The sequence below is a fragment of the Oratosquilla oratoria genome, chromosome 5, assembly GCF_046742065.1.
Source record: "Oratosquilla oratoria isolate Oo_2021 chromosome 5, ASM4674206v1, whole genome shotgun sequence".
Classification (NCBI taxonomy): Eukaryota; Metazoa; Arthropoda; class Malacostraca; order Stomatopoda; family Squillidae; genus Oratosquilla; species Oratosquilla oratoria.
The window spans coordinates 87,279,311-87,298,372 of record NC_134781.1 but is presented as its reverse complement, the minus strand read 5'-3'; the positions used below and the strand labels follow the sequence as shown (position 1 = coordinate 87,298,372).

The 19,062-nt window shown below is 39.4% G+C and overlaps 1 long non-coding RNA gene across 1 annotated transcript in view; it reads left to right on the top strand.

Moving 5' to 3' along the window:
* LOC143025279 (uncharacterized) overlaps positions 1-19,062 on the top strand; it is a 200,856-nt gene that overhangs the window by 95,578 nt on the left and 86,216 nt on the right. The gene's annotated exons all lie outside the window — the stretch shown is intronic.

The window sequence follows — 19,062 nt, the reverse complement described above, 5'->3', positions numbered from 1 at the left end:
CGAGACCTCCGTGACCTTACTGGACCTAATGTCAACACCAAATTCGAGGGTCACGCACTCAATGGCGACGTGAATCGGAATTCTGAAGTCAATGACGTCACTAAATTCTATGACGTCGATGGCATCTTCAGCATCGCGTGAGGGAATTCGTGTTGCAATGAGAGTGTGTCACTAGTCGAATATAAATTTAGATATGTGTGTGTGTGTGTGTGTGTGTGTGTGTGTGTGTGTGTGTGTGTGTGTGTGTGTGTGTGTGTGTGTGTGTGTGTGTGTGTGTGTGTGTGTGTGTGTGTGTGTGTGTGTGTGTGTGTGTGTGTGTGTGTGTGTGTGTGTGTGTGTGTGTGTGTGTGTGTGTGTGTGTGTGTGTGTGTGTGTGTGTGTGTGTGTGTGTGTGTGTGTGTGTGTGCGTGTGTGTGTGTGTGTGTGTAGGTAAAGAAATTTTGTAATGATAATGAATCCAATATGACCCCATTACAATACAAATAGTTAATAGTTAAATATATAATGATATACAAATAGAATAATGAGGAAAATAGATAAAAAAGAATAAACTCGGATCAAGACCTGTGTATTCTTTTACTATCTTCCTCAACTAATCATGTTCTTATAAATAAGAACTTAGATATAAATAATAAACATTCAAATACCTAGGTTCGAGTTAGCCCTGCAGTAATGACCAATGACTCAAATACATCAGCATCCCGAAGCACAAAGGGCACAGGTGATGGCTTTGGCTGCAGTTGAGTGCCTCTTCAACTTTCAATTTCCTTTCAACCTGTTTTTCCTTTCTACATGACTTACACTCTTACGTATCGGAGAAGAAGTCGAACCTAAATTATCCAGTGGATTAACGTTCTTGATGAAATGTAAATATTGAAATATAGAACGGATCGGAAGTGGTGAAATGCTGAAGTCACCATGAAAGAATAAGAATGGCAAGATAACGTTGAAACCACTCCACCAAAGATCACATTCGATAAAGGTCCCTCTCCAAGTTAAATAAAATAATTTGGTCTTAGCCAGACCAAAGCAATTAAAAAGTGCCCTTGGGTATTAACGGATCAACCTAGATTATCTTTAATCTGTCAAAGACTAAAAGACCTGTTAAAACTGAATTAAATTGTTTGTCACTCGTCGAACCAAAAATCATTAAAACGACCAATGGGTTGGACTGGGTTAACCCATTCAACTCCGATGACAAGATGTCTTGTCATTTGGTCAAATAAAACAAAAAATCATAAAACACCAAAATGTTTGATCAAACACCAGAAAAATATGACGTCAATCCTCGCTTCGCTCGCAGCGAAGCGAGGACTGACGTCATATTTTTCTGGTGTTTGATCAAACATTTTGGTGTTTTATGATTTTTTGTTTTATTTGACCAAATGACAAGACATCTTGTCATCGGAGTTGAATGGGTTAAGAGGAACCAATAGGTCGTCTTCCGGTCAACCCTTCCCGTGTATTTGAGGTCGTGTTTGGGTTTGGAGTGAGGAAAGGGGAGGGAGGATGGGGGGGGAGTGAGGGAGGAGGGAGGTAGGGGGGAGTGAGGGAGGGGGGAGTTGGGGAGTCAATCACCCCCAGAATGTAAAAGAAGAGTCGACGGTTCCGCCCTCGAGCGAATGAAAGAACAATTGCTGGAGGTTTGTCATAGACGGAGACTCTCCGTAGTTCTCTTTTCGCTTCGTCTTCAAGAAGAATGCAAAAATGGAGGAGTCTGGGAGGTGTCTTAACGCGCGCGGGGGGTCGGTCGTTGCTCCAGAAGGCATATTTCCTTTTCTTTTTGTTCTTCCTCTTGTTGTTTCTGTTCTTATTCTTGTTCTTTTATTTTGTTCTTTTCCCTCCAGGACATCTTCTTCTCTCTCTCTCTCTCTCTCTCTCTCTCTCTCTCTCTCTCTCTCTCTCTCTCTCTCCCCTTCGTCGTCGTCTTCTTCTTCTTCCTTTTCTTCTATTTCTTCTTTTTCTTCTTCTTCTTCCTCTTCTTCTTCTTCTTCGTCTTTTTCTTCTTCTTCTTTTTCTTCTTCTTTTGTTTTCTTTATTGTCCTTCCTCTCCTTCTCTTTTTTCCGTCTCTCTTTTCCTTCCTCCTCCTCTCTATTCTCCTTTGTCGTCTTTTTCAATTTCTTTCCTTCTTTTTATTTTCTCCTTCCCCTTCATCTCTCTGTTCCTGTTCTTCTTCATCTTCTTCCTTTCTTCTTTTTATTCTGCCTGGAACTCTCTCAGTGACATAATCGTTCAACTACTTAATCCTCAAACTGAAGCGGTGGAGGTACTGTGTCTTGTTGCATTGCTTCTGGCCCAGGCAGTGAACGGGAAAAAAGGGATGAGCCTTCATCCACAAAGAGCTAAAATAATAATAATAATAAAACAAATAAATAAGTAAATAAATAAACAAACGAATAAATAAATGAATAAAAAAGTATATATATATATACATATATATATATACATATATATATATACATATATATATATATATATATATATATATATATAGTTATGGGAAAGAATAATAGTAATATAATAATAATACAACATAACACGATTTATGACACAATACACAATATAATATATAATATATATATATATATATATATATATATATATATATATATGTATAGATAGATAGATAGATAGATAGATAGATAGATAGATAAATTATAAATAAATAAATAAAAATAAATAAATAAGTAAATAAGTAAATAAATCAATTAATTAATTAATAAATAAACAAATAAATTAATAAATAAATAAATGAATAAGTAAACAAACCTTGCGATTTCCTTCATCGTTGGGAAAGCCCCCTGAGAACGTCACAGAGCGAGACGCGGCTCGACTTCGGGGATCAGAACGAAGTCGAAGGGAAGGTTCTTCGGGAGACTTCGAGACCAGCAAAGTTCGGTCACTTGGATCTTGTAGACCTCTTGGCTGCTTGTGTGACGACGAGAAAGTTCCCCCAGGAGGCACTCACCTGCTGCCAAAGCCGTCACCGTTGCCCTGTGAGCTTGGAGAGCCGAGATAAGAGGTGTTCATCGATAGCTGGGTCTGGTTTTGGAACTCGATTCACTTGGCGGTAGAAACTGATAGATAAATCTGGTTCATAAGTTGATGGTAGAAAAGCTGTAGAAAACAGATTAAGGAACAAACTTATAGATAAATCTGATAGATAAATTGACGATAGAAGAGATGAAGAAAACAGATTAAGAAACAAACTGATAGATAAATCTGATAAATAAATTGATGGTAGAAACGCTGTATAAAACAGATAAAGAAGCATTTGGTAGATAAATAAATAGATGAACAAAAATATAGATAGATCGATAAACAAATAAATGAATGAATGAATGAATAAGTAAATAAATAAATAAATAAGTAAATAAATTAATTGATAAATCAATAAATAAATAAATTGATAGATAAATAAGTAAACGTACAAATGAAAATGATAAATGAATTATCAAATAAACATATGAATAAACAAATGAACAAGGAAACAAATGATAGATAAGTAAATAGATAAATAGATAATTAAACAAGTAACTAAATAAAAAGATAAACAAATAGATAAATAGACAAATAAATACATAAATAAATAGATAAATAAAACTAAGAGTGGGAATCATTATGGAAGCAACCATAAGAGAAATGGTGCTTGTTGTACAATCACATACAAGAGTCATGCATAACAATTTGTAATTTGAGTCATACACTGACAACTCTATGGTCTGTTTATTTCAACTTATCTTAATTAGAAGAAGAAATATAGCTTCTGATTACAAAAGGATTACAAAGAAGGAGCATGGCGACAAGAGACCTTTTGGTCCATAACTAGGTCGGATGCAAAAAAAAAATTATAATAATGATAAATAAATGAATAGACAAGTTAATAAAAAATATAATAGTCTTAGTGTAATGCAAGTATAATACGTGACGAAAAGGACATATTTGAATATATTCGATAACTGTAATTGAAAATGGCCGGTGTTTGCCTAAGACAGGGCAATAAACATAATTCCTGCAGAAACAAACGTAGAAATAAACACAAGCGAAGCCACGGAGTAAATTCGGGGGGAAGCCAAACTGGCAACTGACAACTGCCTGACAAGTGCACCGGTCACAGGAACGGTCTCGGCCCTGCCTTCGCAATGAGGGAGAATGTCCTCCACCACAAACATAATGGCCACTACCACCAACCACTACCACCAACCGGTTATCAACCACTAACTCCAACCACCAATCACAACCACCCAAAACCAACCACAACCACCAACCACTACCACCAATCATCAACCACTAACTCCAACCACAACCACTACCACCAACCACTACTACCAACCAGCAACCACTACCACCAACCAGCAACCACTACCACCAACTACCAACCACCAGCCATCAACCACCAACCACTACCACCAACCACAACCACAACCACCAACCACTACCACCAACCACAACCACTACCACCAACTACCAACCACCAGCCATCAACCACCAACCACTACCACCAACCACTACCACCAACCACCAACCACTACCATCAACCACAGCCACCAACCACAGCCACTATCGTCGTTGTCGTCGTCGGCGCCAGAAACGCCAACATATAAATCACGTGACTGGGTTCCCACCTCCTTCCTGGCTTTTCTTTCCTCCCTCTCTTCTTCCTCCCTCTTCTCGCCTCTCTCTCTCTCTCTCTCTCTCTCTCTCTCTCTCTCTCTCTCTCTCTCTCTCTCTCTCTCTCTCTCTCTCTCTTCACTCTCTTTCGTCTCCCTCATCTCACCCTTCCTCTCCTGTCTCCTGCATTCCCCTTCTCTTTCCGCTCTGCTCTCTCCTCTCTCTTTCCTCTTCTCTACTCCTTCCTCTCTCCTTCTTCTTCCCTTTCCCTCCTCCTTCTCCTGGCACTTCGAGCAAAGCCGATGTCTTCGGCAGAGGCGACGGGGAACTCTTCGCGGTCTTTCCTCTTCCCCTCGTCCTCCATCGGAGCGGCGAGGAAATAGGTTCCCGACCCTCTTTCCCTTAGACATTTAGAAACTAGGTCAAGGAATTATACGGCAAGGAATAGATACACGGCAGCTAGAATTAGAAAGAAAAGTGACATCAGATGCGTAAGGGTCTAATAGTGAGTTCCCCCTCTCAATGACGCAGTGACGGTTCCCATGGGTTCGAATAGAATAGCCTGCCGACAAACACCTTATAAGGAAAAGGACTACACGGGAAGGAAGGGGTTTAAGACTCGGGCGTATTATCTTGGGTAAACATCGTAGAGGAAATAGCGGCGATTTACAGCCACGCAAAAAAAAAAAAAAAAAAAAAAAGTAAAGAATGAAAAATATGTAAATTTTGTTTCAGAAGCGAAAGAAATGCGTATCTTTAGTTTCCTTAAAACTTTAGGTAGTAAGTTTTGCTTTTTCCTTCAACTGAAAAGGCTTCCCCCCTGAGATCGAATCCAGTAAGAAAGTTCCCTTACTTCTAGGGCGATTAAAATTGCAAGATGGCGGTCAGATTAAAAATGCAAGATATGGTTAAACGAAGCCTCTCTCTCTCTCTCTCTCTCTCTCTCTCTCTCTCTCTCTCTCTCTCTCTCTCTCTCTCTCTCTTTTTTTCTCTTTTTTTTTTTTAAGAGCCGTAGTTTTCCGATGGATTTCAGAGTTCAACTCGTATCCAGATAACATTGGGTTCGAGTCCCTCCCAGTAGACCTTGATTCTCTTTCACGTATTCCAGAAATCTTTCCTGGTTATATTAATTGTCGTCAACCAATTTCATTCATTCCATTTAGCGTTCCCGGGTTCGAGTCTCTGCTACCTAAGAGATCACGTGCACCAGAATAAAATCACCTGCGGACAGTCACAACAGAAAACGGAATGTGCCACACGCTATGTAAGAAATTCTTCAAAGTAAGTTTACAAGAAACACTCGAAGTCTCACAGAAAACGGAACTTTAGAGTTTTCACCCTCAGATGGTCCGTCGAACCGCGTATGTTTCGATCTTGGGCGAGATTGGGCAATGTAAGGAGATTGTCATATACACCGCACAGTTCTCTGTGAATTATGTATGAATCATCTGTGCACACCAGGCAAAGGTGACGGTTTCAGCCAAAGATGAATGTTTATAAAGGTCTTTTGAGAGTCTGCGTGTATCTCATGTGTATGTGTGTGTGTGCGTGTGTTTTACGTGTGTGTATGCGTGTATGAGTGTGTATAATTCACCATGGTTTTGGATCACGTGTTGGACTCGTGATCGACAGTTATTTCTCTCTCAGAAGAGAATCAGAGCTCATATATGACCGATCTATTGATAATATTGTGACCTCACACGCGCACACACACACCCAACTCCCCGCCCACGAGAGTCAGAGTAACGACTCGCAGCGCAGCGATACTAAAATTATTTCAGCCCTGGGCGGGATTCGAACTCGGACCGCTATAGTGACATTCGGCAACTCTACCACTGCGCTACGAGAGTGTGCGTGCGTGTGTGTGTGTGTGTGTGTTTGTGTGTGTGTGTGTGTGTGTGTGTATGTGTGTGTGTGTGTGTGTGTGTGTGTGTGCGGTGACAAAGACAGAAGTGGGAAAGAGAAAGAGAAAGGAAACGTGTTTACATATCATATTACAGTAGTAGGCCTTATTCTTTGTTTTCGTTCAATTTCTTTTGTGCAAATAACGTTTCGGTGTTCCCGGCTGTCAAGATATAACTTCTTATTCGCATTTCTTCACCTTTTTTCTCTTCCTTTCTCTCCTTTTAGTCACTGATAAAACTCTTTCTACAGACTTGGTAACCAGAGCTGGGCGCGTTCCTCGGGGCGTTCCGCTTTAGTTTGGCCCCGGTTAGCGCTCCTAAACTCTTAAAGCAATTTAAGTGACGGTAAAGTACGTGGCCTACCTTTTGGATGTGGCCTACGAAAATTTTCTTTGGTGTTATGTGGCCTCCTGCCGGACTTTTATTTCGGCACGAACCTCCTGTCTCTTAAGCTTTAATAGTTTGGGAGCGCTAACCGCGGCCAAACTACAAAGGATTACAAAGGCGGAGCATACCGACAGGAGACCTTTTGGTCCATAACTAGGTCGGATGCGGAAAAATATATATAATAATGATAAATAAACAAAAATAAATCGAATAAACATTATACTAATATAAGTAACAATAATTGAAATAAATAAATGCATATGTATATCTAAATAGTAAACAAGCAGGTAAATAGTAAATAATAATAAATTGACAGATAAATAATAATAAATGAAAATCAAGGAAATAATAAACAAACAACAAATAACAAACAAATAATATAAAACAAATGGTAGTCATTACAGCATCATGCGGAACACACCGAGTAACGCACCTAGGAACGCACCGAGGAACGCGCCCAGCTCTGTTGATTACGCGTCGCAAAGGAGTTCTTTGCTGACATATAGTTTTAGCTTTGTAGCGCTATGGAACGTTCGGATGTAACCTCTTCTCGTGAACGAAAAGGCCTCTGTTTGGTCCCACTTGGCTGCTTCGGCCGCAGGTAAGCACCAGAAGAGTCAGATGGACTGTATGGGGTTTAGTAGCATTACAGATAACCAGCGCTTCAATCCTTGGGAACACTATAAGGCCAAAAAGGTGAAATCACCAATTGATCAGTCATTTGTTGTCCACTGCAGAACAAACGGTGGTATTAAAAAAAAATCCTAATATAAATCTTATGTAAATACTTAAAAAGGAAAGATTTATATAAGGAAATATTTTTTTAAGAATGGTACCATAAGAATCTTACGGTGGTATTCTTAAAAAAAAATCCTTATATAAATCTTTCCCTTCCGAAGATTTATATAAGATTTATATAAGGAAATATATTTTTTTTAAATATCACCGAAAGACAATTCCTGAATGTTCCCAAGTGTTGCATGAATACGCCCACCTTTGCCATGTCACTCCTGCAAACTACTCTATCACTTCTTTCCACCCATCTGATCGTTCTCTTCTACGCCTCCCATCTCGCGGAGTCCAGTTAGTAATACACTTGTTCTATATCCAATCTTCCTTCTACCCGATTCCATTTCCATTATTTTATTCGTTAAATGCTGCGTCTGAGACCAACAATCTCTCCTCGTGATGACATCTAGCTGTCTTTCCTGTGCATGATGAAAGCACAATCCGATGTGTTCTGGTATAGAGAGGGAGGAGAGACAAGGAAAGGGAGAGGAGGAAGGAGAGAGGAGAGAGGAAAAAGGAAATAGGAGGGAGAGGAAGGGGAGAGGAGGGAGAGCGAAAGAAGGAGGGAGAGGAAGAGGAGGGGAGGAGGAGTGAAGGAAGGAGGAAGAAAGGGAGGACAACCATATCCCGTGGTGCTGGGAGATCATCTCGGTCTGTCCAGGATCGCCTGTCTTTGACCAGTCTAAACCACTACTCTTGCTTGGCTACAACCATCATATTAGGCTATACTAGTGGTTCTTCATCTGGGGTACCTTTATCCCTGAGGGGTATGAAATCTTAACCCTTGGGGTACGAGACGTAATAGCCAGAGCAATGGCACTGTGTATTTACCATGAGAAAGCATAATGTGCATCCATTGTATCCTACTAATTGACATTTCCAAATTGAAATAAAAAAAGTACCTTTGATCAGTAATTGAATATATCTAATCATTTCTCAACAAAGTTTGTATCACTAATCCTTTTCGTATATTTACATTGTATTTGTGTTGGATGGGGGCACGAGAATTTTTTTGAGATAATCAAGGGGTACTAAGGACACTGAGAAAAGTTAAGAACCACAGGGTATCTATTCCATCTACGTCGTTTGTTGTTATCAATAACAGATTTAAAATGAAATTGACCAGAAATAGGGGAAGATAAGGTAACAGCCCAGGCTGGTTAATAAGTATAATATTCAGTTGCATGACAGAAAAACACATCGACGCTGGGTTCGAAATAAGATTGAAACACTTGGGCTGCCTGAACGATAAATGTTTAACTAAAACAAACAAGGAAGGAAGGCAGCAACTTTGAACGCGCCGGAACCGTTGGTGACGTCATGTCGCCATGTCTTACAATTAGTAATTACTATTTTGATTAAACAGACACTGAGATCACATAAGCCATTTATATAAACTAATACTGTTACAAAACAATTACTCAATTTGTATGCTATGTGCTACTATACACAATATAATTGCTGTTAACTATTAACAGTGCCTGTTAGCGCATGATATGCAATTTGCGTAATGGTTTAGTAATATAATTAGATAATGTACGTGGTTCCTGATTATTTACTTGGTCATATCAATGGCGTGTCTATACACATGCATCATATCAACTTCACAAATACAATGGACATTCCGAAAATGGTAAACTTGTCGTTATAATGAAGTTCCTGTCGACCCATTCGACTGGTATCACTAAAGTGTAAACAAACACTCAGTTGCCAGAGGTACGCTGACATTACCCACTGTCCAACAAGTGCATACTCGTTTAACTCCACGACTGATTTGGAAAATTATTAGATGGACTAAGTTATCACAATGCACCTTAATTTCAATTAAATTATTTGCCTTACGCGTTTTTTAGAGTATTTATCACTATAGCGCTCAACTTTCTGCATTAAAATTTTGGTAACAGCTAATTTTACAATTTATCAACACAAAAAACAAAATATACATTATAAACGTTTTAGCATTAGCAGAAAATTAAAATAATAAAATTAGAATAATTAAAGGCAACGTTCACTCTCCGTACATAATGATTACTGTCATATTTGAAAACAAATAATCGACATACGAATGTCGACATTTCGAGCGTAGCTCTACAGAGCGATTGGAAGACATTACTTGAGAGACAACGGCTCCGAGTGAACAAAATTTGAAGTGATCGTTATATTTAAAAAAAGTGATGTGAATTTGGTAAAACAGTGTCGTAGTGGTACCGTGTTTTTCTCGTGTGTTATTTATGTGTTTTTATATGTGAGAAGTGAAACGACATTACCATAAAACAGGAAAACGAACAGCGAAAATTTGTGTCCAAAATTACACAATGAAATCAAAGGCGGCCATAATTATAATAAGATACTTAAGCGGCATCACTGATAAGGTAAGTTGATTAAATAGTGTGTTACTTTTCGTTGCAAATGTGCCACTATTTCCTTTAGGTAAATACAATGTGGCTAAACAAATAATTATTAAGGTTGAAATTAATCTAATGGAAGTGAGATTTGATTATTCCACAATGGTATTGTTTATTAAGGTTGATTTTAAACCTTCAAATAAATCGGGTTGAAATCAGAGATATATAATGAAATATCAGTAAGTTTAAAGTACATTAATTTTTAGAATAACTGATTATATATATTGAAAGTATATGAAAATCGTTTAAAGAAAGAAATTAAATTTAATTTATTGTGGAAAAGTAATTTGAAATAGTTAATTTTGTATGGATCTCTTAAACTCTCGCTATGGTAAAATCGCCCGGCTGAATAAATTCCTGTCATTAGCCAGAATAAATTTATTGAATTTTATCATTCGAATTAAGATTGTCATCATTGTGCCCTTAATTTTAGTTGCAAATATCATCGTGTTATAAAAGTTAAATCAAATCACATCTTTAACAATCATTATATCATCCCGTTTGGGTTATTAGGAGACTCAAAAGAAGCAATATCATAATGGTTGAACGATAAATATTTAACTAAAACAACAAGAAAGGAAGGCAGAGATTTTGAACGCTCGGAAACCGTTGGTGACGTCATGTCGCCATTGTCTTCAGCCAGACCAATCGAAACTTATTTTGAATTTTAAAACCATTGGAATTCAGTAGATAGGCCATTTGATAGTCAAGAGAAAATGAAAAGTGCCATTTGGTAAGAAAAGAGAGATAAGCTACCTCTTTGTTACTGACAAGTAAAATATCGACAAGCTTCCACGAAATGTCAACTGAAACGGTAATGTTAAATGTGGGTTACAATATTGAACAATAAAAACTGAGTCAGGACATAGCAATAAAATATTAAGAGAGATAAAATGCTTCTATACAATATTGACGAAGGCGGAGATAAAGTGTTAAATAGAGAATTACAGTGCGTAGATAATTATAAATGAAATTAAAAATATATGGAAGCATGAAAGGGACTGGCGACATGGCGTCATCTTTACGTCACGAATAATTGATGACGTCACGAGGACTTTTAAGACATCACGAATGTTGTATATCGTTCTTTGTTTCAAATAAAGCAATGATCAGGTTCAGTAGTTATTCAGTGATTGGTAAAATCATACCCTGCGTACCGTCCTGTAATTGTACATATGAGAATCTATGATACTAATATACGCTTGGCATTTTAGCTTTTACATATTCACACTCCCATTCATGCTCACGCAGATGTAAGCTCATGCACGCAAAATATGTGCGTGCACAGATGCACGCACATAAGGACACACACACAAGCATGTATGCACACGCACTCACACAAGCATGTACACACAAGCACGTACATACAAGCTCGTACACAAGCATACACGCACGCTAGCACCCGTATGTGTGCCTGTATACATATATATATATATATATATATATACATATATATACATATATATATATATATGTGTGTGTGTGTATGTGTGTGCGCGTGCGTGCGTGCGTGTGTCTGTGCATGTGCATGGACACGAATGTGTGTTTGTGTGCGCGTTCCTTTTCTCGACAAAAACAGCGTTAATACACCGAAGTCGAGCGAGCGCCTTCGCTGTTGCGGACTACCTACCAGAGGCTCTTGGCGAGGTAACTTCCTTGGATTGGATCATACCTCGGACCGTCTTGTTTCGGGAAGCTCAGGGGAGACAAAGTTGGATGGTGAAACACATAAGTCAATTATCAGTATCATACTCAACGTGGGTCCTCCAGGAACGTTTCTGTGTGTGTGTGTGTGAGTGCGTGATTGTGTGGTGTGTGTGTGTGTGTATGTGTTACCGGTGTATGTGTGTGCTTACCAGTGTGTGTGTGTGTGTATGTGTGTGATTTTGGGTTTGTGTAATTGTGTGATTCACCATGGTCTTGGATCACGTGTTGGACTCGTGATCGACAGCTATTTCCCTCCCGGAAGAGAGCTCAGAGCTCGTATATGACCGATCTATGGGTAATGCTGTGACCTTACACGCACACACACACCCAACTCCCCGCCCACGAGAGTTGGAGTAACGGCTCGCAGCGCAGCGATACTGAACTTAATTCAGCCCTGGGCGGGATTCGAACCCGGACCTCCGTAGTGGCAGCCGGGAACACTGCCACCTGCGCCACGAGTGTGTATGTGTGTGTAATTGTGCTGTTGTGTGTGTGTGTTTACCTAATTGTATTTGTAGTATAAGGAGCAACGTTCGTAGGGTCCTGTGCCCTACCCGCCAACTTATCAAGGCTTGTTTCAACTTCATGTATGGCTACAACTTGTTCCTTCTCCTGAATTTCCAATTATCATAATTACATTTGAACTCGTGTGTTGATCCATGCATTGTGTGTGTGTGTGTGCGTGCGCGCGTTTTTGTCGTCACGTCGTTGAAGGTGTTGCGTTTTCGTGCGTCGGCTTTTGAATATGCTGAGAACCTGTGGTATTAGAACAACTGAGACACTTGCCGAGCCAAGAGTGGAGGATTCTCTCTCTCTCTCTCTCTCTCTCTCTCTCTCTCTCTCTCTCTCTCTCTCTCTCTCTCTCTCTCTCTCTCTCTCTCTCTCTCTCTCTCTCTCTCTCTCTCTCACTACTCCTTATCCTCCTCGTGGCGCTTTGACCTCCTCCTCCTCCTCCTGCTTCTACTGCTCCTCCTCCTGCTCCTGCCACTCCTCCTCCTCCTCCTCCTTCTCTTGCTGTTGCTCCTGCTCCTCCTCCTCCTCCTCCTCTTCCTCCTCCTGCTGCTGTTCCTTCTCCTCCTCCTCCTCCTCCTCCTCCTCCTCCTCCTGCTCTTCCTACTTCTCCTCCTTCTCCTCCTGCTCTTCCTACTTCTCCTTTTCCTCCTGCTCCTTCTCCTCCTCTTTCTTCTTCTCTTTCTTCTCCTTGTGCGTGATGAAGAGTTTGGTTGTCGTGGATACGGATGTCTGCCGTTTCTTCCACCATAGCTTCTTGTAATCAATACGCCTTTAATACTACATTCATTTCCTTTTTTTGTGGTGGATATCGCCACTTGTGTTATTCAAATTTGTGGCTTGAGTGTGTGTGTGTAGACAATGGATTAATATCGAGGAGTCACGGCTCGTTTTGTAATATAGCACATTCCTTGGTATCATTATTACTTTCTTGGAAATCTAGTTTTCATCTGTTGTAGTATCCGAATATGTAATTTCATTTGTACAAAAATGAGTAGTGTCTGAGGTTGTTACTAATTTTGTACTATAGCACATTTCTGACCAATTGTATTATACACATTTATTAGTTAAATGGATTTGCATTTTGAGCAATGCTCATTTTGGAGAACGTTTGATAGTATTCGTTTTTCTGTCGTGTACAGTTTTAAAATGTTAATTTAGTTAAAAGGAAACCAATACACTTTCTGGTCTACATATAGGGATGCATTTTTTTTTTTTTTTTTTTTTTCTCCACATCCACCACCCCCTACCCTCACCCTGACCCTCTCCTGTGCACCAATGTCAGTCTCTAACACACATTTCCGTTTTCATCCTCCATTTCTGTCGTCACTACGTTCGTCGCTAATTGCGGTTGACAGGGGCGACCTCGGCGCATCATGCAAACTCTGAGTGCATCATAAAGCCCTCAGAATTTATCATGAAGCCCTCAGAAGTCATCACAGTACACTCAAAGTGCATCACACTACCCTCAAGGTACATCACAGCATCTTCAAAGTGCATCACAGCACCCTCAGAATACATCACGGCACACTCAAAGTGCATCACAGCACCTTCAAAATACGTCACAGCATCCTCAAAGTGCACCACAGCACCTTCAAAACACACCACAGCATCCTCAAAGAGCATCACATCACCCTGAAAATATATCACGCACCCTCAAAGTGCATCACATCACCCTCAAAGTATATCACGGCACCCTCAGAATACATCACAGCATCCTCAAAATGCATCACAGCACCCTCAAACATAACGTCACCACAAATGATAAAAATCCCTATTTCATCACTAGTTTTTAGGTTTAAATGTAACTACTATAAGAGCGTAACCGTTCTTATGAAAGGTGCAAATATAGTGCGGATGCGTCTAGTGTTCAACCAGTTTACCGCACATTTTTCATCACCATAATTATCACCCTAATCATCACCATCGTCATCACCATCACCATCAAAATCATCATTATCACCATAATAATCATCATATCACCTTAATCATCATTATCACCATTACCCCATCACCACCACCATAATCACCATCGTCATCACCATAATTATCACCATAATCATCACCATCGTCACCACAATTGTCATCCCCTTCACCATTACTCCCATCACCATAATTATCACAATCATCATCACCGTGATCACCATATTCACCATTACCTTATCATCACCACCATTACCGCCACCATCATCACCACCATAATCATCATCATCATCATCATCATCATCATCATCATTACCCCCATCAATACCCTCATCATCACCACTACCATCACCATAATCACCACCATCATTATCCCCATTACCACCACTATTGGCATTTGTGTGTAATTTCTGTGTATATATTTATATATATATATATATATATATATATATATATATATATATATATATATATATATATATATATATATATATATATATTGTACCCTGTAGTATTACAAAAGCAAGAACGCAGAAATGCTCCTTGAAGCATGTAAGGGGCTGTTCAGCAACTGAGGAAACAAAGATAAAGACAGGACGACTCGAACACTGTCCCCAGTGAAGGTCGCAAACGCTTTACCTCTAGTCATGACGTCACAATGCAAACACCAATCATGACGTCACAAAGTCACCAATCGTGATGTCACAGTGGAGTCACCAGTCGTGACATTACAATCATAACCACTTACCATGACGTCACATTACATCCACCAATCGCGACGTTATCAAAGGCTACCAATCATGATGTCACATCTTTGCCACTAATCATGACACCAAGATATTTACATATAATATCAGTTATTGTAGAAGCATTGATGTCGTTTCTATGAAGTCACATACCCCTCAAGCCACACACCGACATCAGTCATAAAATCACGCACACGCAGCTTCCAAGAGCACATCCATAAATCCTACTACACAGACAACACTTTGGAAACTCAAATTGGCAATGTAGAACTATCACTGCCAACATTGTTAACGAGACTCTGTGTGGGAGGGGAAGGGGGGAGGGGGAGTTGTAGTGGCCCAGTTGTTATCGTGCTCGGCTTGTGTCTTTAAGTTTATAGATCCAAGTCCTTCCCAGTAGATTACAGCCTCTCAAGCAAGCAGGGTTTCCCTTGTATATTGATAATCCTACCCGTCTTGGCCTTGGAATAGTATTAAGGTGGAAGTGATTCTTGGAAAATTGCGTAACAAATAATGAGGAAGGGTTGTGTCGATGAGAAAGATAATAGTATGGCACCGTTCACAGGAACAGTCGTGGCGCTGCTTTTGTAATAAGATGGCACCCCCTCCAGCCCCCTTCTCCCCCTAAATATATATATATATATATATATATATATATATATATATATATATATATAATGATAATAATAAACGAGTAAAACAGACATGGTCCCACGTAACTCATGCAGATATATTATTATTATTATTATTATTATTATTATTATTTATTATTATTGTTATGTGTTATTCTGCCTAAAGCCAAATTATTTCATTCAGCTGAAAAAAGAACCCTGGACTGAATGAGCTCTCAATTTTGAAATTCCTTCAGTTCGAGGTCCCGTCCTCAAATTAATAAAACTGTGTATCGCAAACCAGGACTAAGAATGTAAAGTGCGTCATTGTTGCAATGTGGTTAATCAGTCGTAAATATCAGACCTCTGCCAACCTTTACAGACATTGTTGGCACTACCATTGTCGTGAACACATCTATGGGGAATGCTGTGGCTTTACACACACAAACACCCCCCCCCATGAATCATTCATTACTGAATCAATCGTACCAAGTTGATGACCAATTGAAAGGATTTTTTTTTTCTTTGTAGGATTTTTTTTTTTTTTTTTTTTTTTTTTTTTTAGCCTACGTAAACTAGTATGGATGCAACTGGAATAGGTACCAAAATATAGAATTCAGCGAAATTCTTCATCGAGAAAAGTCTTAATTTTTTCTTCTTTTTCATACGAAGGGCCTTCAGTTGAACAAAATTCCCTGGCAACAATTAGAATTAATGATCAAGTTCTACATTACTGCAAAAGGGTTCATCAGTGCAGGTTAGAGACGGGGAACTATAGCTGTAACGTTTTCTAACATTTGAATAGAATCACCTGCGGGGATTTAAGCGTTTGAAAATTAAGACGAAGCAGAAGGGTTAACCCTGTGACCAGTCAAGGTTTCCTTCAGCTGAATAAAATCGCCTGGCGGCACCCAGATTGCGAGTCTTCAAGGCGACTGTGACATTTTGTGTGCAATCACTGGCAATGGCATAATTCTTGCAAGCGCAAGCTGCAAGCTATAGCGGAAATCCTTAGTGCCAACAAATAAAGACAATTGCTTGGCCATTGCACCCTTCACGAGAACGGGTGGTAGCCTGTCGGCAGGATAATATGTAGCCTTACCCTTGTACCCAATGCCCTTTATATATTTTCTTCTGGCCAGAGTTGTCTTCTACAGCTGTGGGACACAACGGACTGAGGGAGGGTTAACGCACCTTTGTATATTTTATTCTGGCTAAAGTGAGACGATTTTTGTGTCGGTGGGATGGACTCCTGGAGGAAGGAGTTATGATAATTATAATTCATATGATAATGGTCGACCAATTCTAGGAAAAAAATATTTGATATCTAACATGTGTAAAAATTGACGTACTCGATGTAGAAAAATCTGCAAACTCGTTCATATCTCATAACGAAAGGAAAAATGCGATCAGGTACAGAGGTATGGGTGTGTAAGAAACACTAGTGTTAACACCATCACCCGAATCGGTGCAAAAATTAACACCACTCCCATCGCTATTATCTCCTTTCACCACTAAAACTAACACCACCAAATCAACCACCACAAAAACTCCAAGTTTTGATATCGCCATCAGTGTCACCCTTATATACACCACCAGTCCCACCACAAGCGGCGACAGTAACACCACGTATTATGATATATTTGCGTTGATGCCGCTCACCGCCACGGCTATGCACAAAGCGTACTGCACTTGCTAGTAAGACCACAAGGGGGGCTCTCTCTCACATAAACACTTTAAGCAACTTTCAGAACAACATTCTGTGTTCATATGTGTACGTTTTGTGTGTGTGTGTGCTTCTTTGTGTATGTGTGCATGTATGTCTGTATGTATGTATGTGTACATATATGTGTGTGTGTGAAGTGGGGCGGTAGGTAGGTAGGTAGATAGATTGGTTGGTTGATAGGTAACTACCAGGGTTTCTACTCGTGTGTTTGGACTCCGGTTCGCATGACGTGTGTACATGCGTGTATGTGTGCATATATACGTGTATGATTTCGCGAGGATATATGCTGACCGATATACAAATATGTATCTTTGTGAATATCCGCAGTTCTGCCTATTCCTTCTCTTTGTTGTTGCTTGCATGTGATCATGCATACTTGAACTTAAACTATAAAATATATTCATCATAATATTAAGACTGGAAGTGCGTGTTTGTAACACTGAATGTACACTTTCAGTAATTAACGTAGAGTCGAGAACAAAGGTTCTGAATCCTAACATTTTATATTCTAAGGTGTAAATGTAAAAAAATATTGTTGAACATAAAGCAAATATTCAATACAAGTCACTAGAGAAAGTAATATAAAGAAAATTGTGTCAAATATTTTCCAAGAAAATTTGTATTTTACATTTATATTCATCTTTGTATAATATATATATATATATATATATATTTTTTTCAACCACAAATAACTTTTAATTCCATGCCATCGCAGTCGAGACTGAAGCATCGCTCGATGGAGGCATCCGTTGGAAATTCAAACGTGGACGAGCCGAGGATTCGAACCCAGCTAACCCGTAACAAAGTTACAGTGACTTAAACCAGTGTATATGTATATATATGTATATATATATATACATATATATATATATATCTTATATACTATATTTTTATCTTTATATTTATATTATGTTTGTATATCACAAAGTGATCAGTTAAAGTTCTGTTACCTTACACTGAATTTAACTAGATATGAGCATCTAGGCTTCTAACCAGTTCAGTGTTTGAGATTTTAGTTTAACCCAATCATCATGGTGGTGACTGTACAAACTATATCTGTCTAACGTCAGGCGATTTCATTCAGATTTTCGTACGTCAAATGCTGAGATACCAACGTTGTATTTACATACCCGTGAAGGGGTTTATAGATCCAGGTTAAATCCTTCTGACATCTCTACAGACCGGAGTTATGAAGCCATCATCTATGATCAGAAGCTTATCTCCACTCAAAAAATAATCCTGATCACTTTTATCTTTCCGGGGTTCTTCGTATCTATCGCCTTTTCTACCTCTGTGTCTCTACTTTTTCAGCGAGCTGGTTATCGGCTACGAAAGACGGTCCTTTGGTTGAATAAAATCGCGTGGCGGCAGTCGGTATAGATATGAAAATCATGAACAACAGCGTGAGAATGATCGAGGCAGATTTAAACCTTTCGCCTCGGGAATGAACATCCTTCGGCTGAATTGAATCGCTTGGCCGACAGGAAGAACAAAGTGTAAAGTCGTGAAAGGGGTTTAACCGGTGGTGTTGAGAGTTTAAAGCGCATTCGTTTATCTGGAGTCGTTAACGTACATGAGAGTTGCTCTTCCTGCAAGAAGGGAGAACGACATAGCTTGGTCCATAAGCGCTTGTGCAATCTGTACACCACCGATTTACACCAATCTGTACACCACCGATGTACACCACCTCCAGTTCAGAGCGCCTCTTCGGTAGGTAGATCGTGGCAAGCAACCCGGTTTAG